Raw genomic sequence first — 3,989 nt, forward strand, 5'->3', positions numbered from 1 at the left:
CCCCCGTACATAATAAAGTCCTACTCAGGGAACGTAGTGTTCTTTTCACTAAAAGCCTCTCGTCCTCCACCTTCGGATGTAATAGCCTTAACCCTTTGCACTTCGTTGTCCAGTGTGACTCGATCACGGGAATTTTGATCACAGGAATTTTGAACTCCTATGTCGAGTTACATTCGACGGTTTTTCATTGTGTCGTGAGGGTCCACCTTCTATGGTGGTGCTAGAAGGTTCGAGACGTAAAGGAAGGGATACGTTTCGTCCTGATCATCAATAAGGGTACCTAACAGGCCCTGCTTTAAACGTGGGTACTATTGGCATGTCTTTAAATGCTATATATAGGATACAGAGGGTTTTTAGCTAAGACTTACGAGAAAGTCCTCGAACCTTCTTCAAGTAAGAATTATCTATCTATTGGCAAGGGTGAGAATAATGTCGTCACACTTTGTTTACTGAACAAGAAAACAGAAAATAAGTAACTACTTGAATTAATTAAATTCAAAATATAAATTACAACAATGTTCGAGAGCTATGTTTAATATAATCAGTACACAAAATTAATTTAAAATAAGCAACTGTCGAGGAACTATTCTGTGAAATAAATTTCATACGAAATACTTAATGTAGTAGGGAGTTATTGAGAACAAAATTGAAAAATAATTCGAAGTGCAAAGGGTTAATACAGCAGACTGTCGCGAAATTGTAAACTATTTTCGAAGATTTCACAGACGAACTTCTAAATGGGCAAAAGAATACTTCCCATGACTGCTTGAAACGCTCTCGACGCTTAGCCGATTCATATTTTCATTGCGATTTTAATAAAGCATCCATGGGCCCCGCATCCGCGTGGCATTTCCTTCGTATTTTCCCTCGGAGAATACGTTGGCAAAGTCCGTGCGGAAACTTATGAGTCCCCTTGCACATGGAATACCGTGAAATATAGAGTACGATGAATAGCGATTTCTTTAATAAAAAAGGTATAAGAAAAGAGCGGGAAGAAGCAGGAATACGAAGGGAAGTATAAGGGCCAGGAAGCGTGGATATTTATTAAGGTCTCTAACGATTCCATTCGTAGGGAATTATCCTGCGGAACGGCCGGGCATAAATATTTGTACGGCGTTAAACTGTATGAATGCACGCATTGTGCGCTTTAGCTCGCTCTCCCCTCGCCGACTTCCAAGGGAATTAAATCCGGCCTGGTGCAGCTTGCGCTTTTATTACCTCCGCTCGCCTCTCTCTTTATCGAAGAATTATCGTCTACTTATAAATTCACGGGCACACAATCGACGTGCAGTCGGACACGAAACTCCTGCGAGTGTATAGCTAGCGATCATTCGTGAAGCTCGTCCTGGTAATTACACTGTTCAACGCGAATTTTAATCTGCAATATTTATCGGTACTTCTCGTAGAGTATGCTTCCCTGAACACGAATCCGTAATCGAAATTATTCTGTCATCTTCGGTTTCCGAGGAACGTGAGTTTTTATAAGGAGACACGATTTTTAGCCTATACGCGGGTATTATGTGAAAAGTAAGAGGGTTAGGGGGTTCGTCGTTATGGTAAAAGTTAGGTGAGAGTGCCACGAGTTCATTAATGTCCGAAAATGTAATTATTTGTGTTTCTGAATAATTATAATTGGTCATCGAAGTTTAAAAGTAAGCCGTCGAGCGTACTTTCTACGCGTATTTTTGCCTACTCACGAAAAGTTCTTTGTTTGGCACGAAATTGCTACGCATTATCGTATTCTGTACGCTTTTCCGAAGAGGATACCATGAAACAGAATTGTGAAAACGGTTTTCAATTCGATTAAATAGGGAAAATATTCGTGGGTATCGTATAACGTTTTACCGCCATGCAGGTAAGCTATGCAGGTTCTCATCTCCAGGCGCAACAGTGCCGTAGCTATTCCGTGTATTCCGAGCACTAAATACGATGGAGCTACGTATAACAGTCTACGAGAAAAATATATAATTCGTTATGACTAGATCTGCGTTTCTGATTTTTATATTGTCCAAATTCTAAATGATAAAGATGTTTTCAATGAAGATAAACTGTTGAAATTGATAGTTCATTTTATTTTACGTATAATAAGGAACTGTATGTTCTTTTATATTATTGCAAAAATACTAAAAGGTTAAAGAAAATATATTGTCCAGAATGTGCAGCAAAATATGGTATATCATACGAATCCTGTTAATAAATGCACTAAATATACCCATAATGCGACCCGTTGATAGGGCCTTAATAGCTTCAATAAGATAGACAAGGATGGAAAATCTAAAAACACTTCGATCAGCGCCATCTATGAAATTGGACTCAAAGCTCAGGTTTGGTAATAGGAACACAGAATGTGCGAGGAGGTCGTCTGAAGCCAATGGCGTGATAGACGAGGACGGAACATGGTTAGAAAAGGACAGAACATCTTCGGCAGTAAAAATTAACAAATAACTCAATAACTGCGATTAATTTATGAACTTTTATAGACGCATCCCGAAGCTGCAGCTTTCAGCAACATTCTTATGTAATTTTTGTTCACAATTTTATGTTAATTAATTTGCTATTAATAATTACTCGAAGGCGTTGGTTATTTAATAGCAATGATCGTTGGCTAAAATATTTAATTATGGTCCAAACTAGAAGTAAAATGTAATCAAAAATGATATGAGAAGATGCGTAACAACAATGTCTTTATAATGAATACATATCATTTATAAATTAATTGCATAAAAAATAGTTATTAATGATAAATCATTCAGATTTTTAGGAACATTTCGAACACACCGTGCAATAATTATTAATCGTTAATTAATTAAGAAGAAATTATTATCCAAAATTATATTTGTAAGTTCTTTAAGGATTTATATTCACGATGCAGTTATAAAAGTTCATAAATTAATCACAGAAATTGATTACTTTGAATACTTATAATAATTCTGAGCCTATAAATTTTGCAATATTGGTACGAAACCCTCTACTAATTTTGCAATTTTGTATTAAGCAAACATAACATTAAAGGAGCTCACATGCATACAGAATTCTGTGCCTACAAATTTCGTAGAGTTGGCATAAAACTCTCTGCCAATTTTACGATTACTTATTAGGCGAACATAACATAAAAGGAGGTCTTTCACCGACACAGTTCCAAGAAATGACGTCATTTCCAAGAATTCCGTAGACAATACTTTTGCTGCAATGTGAAAATTTTTGATCAATTTCAAGATTTTGTATCAGGATAACATAACGTGAACAGAGGTATTTCTTGGACAATACTTTTGCAGCCGGCATGGACAATACTTTTACCGCCTCACTGGACAATATTTTTGCTGTCACGGTGGGCAATACTTTTTCAGCCTCGCCGTAAAATTTTCGGCCAATTTCGCGAGTTCGTATCAGGATAACATAACATGACAGGAGGTCGTTCACCGAGACAATTCCAAGAAATGACGTCATTTCCAAGAATTCTCGGATAATACTTTTACAGCCTCGCCGTAAAATTTTCAGCCGATTTCACGAGTTTGCATCAGGATAACATGATATGATAGGAGGTCGCTCGCCGAGACAGTTCCAAGAAATGACGTCATTTCCAAGAATTCTCGGACAGCACTTTTGCAACCCCGTCATAAAATTTTCGGCCGATTTCGCGACTTTGCATCAGGAGAACATGACATCCGAGGAGGTCGTTTACCAAGACATTTCCAAGAAATGACGTCATTTCCAAGAATTCTCGGACAATACTTTTGCCGTTCTTGGACAATACTTTTGCCGTTCCCGGACAATACTTTTGCCGTTCCTGGACAATACTTTTGCCGCTTCTGGACAATACTTTTGCCGTTCCTGGACAATACTTTTGCCGCTTCTGGACAATACTTGGCGAAAAATTTTCCATCGATTTTGTGACTTTGTATTAGTGTAACATAAAATGATAGGAGGCGCGCCGATCAATTCCAAGATTTTACGTCATTTCCAAGAATTCCGTGGACAATTCTTTTTCT

At 37.7% G+C, this 3,989-nt stretch overlaps 1 protein-coding gene across 1 annotated transcript in view; it reads left to right on the forward strand.

Annotated features, from left to right (window-relative positions):
- Window positions 1-3,989, forward strand: part of LOC108551044 (pikachurin) — a gene marked incomplete at its 5' end in the record, with an annotated part of 62,635 nt that overhangs the window by 52,512 nt on the left and 6,134 nt on the right. The window lies entirely within an intron of this gene.

This window comes from Eufriesea mexicana, unplaced genomic scaffold (genome assembly GCF_001483705.2).
Source record: "Eufriesea mexicana isolate 0111107269 unplaced genomic scaffold, ASM148370v2 scaffold4744748392, whole genome shotgun sequence".
In the NCBI taxonomy this organism is placed as follows: domain Eukaryota; kingdom Metazoa; phylum Arthropoda; class Insecta; order Hymenoptera; family Apidae; genus Eufriesea; species Eufriesea mexicana.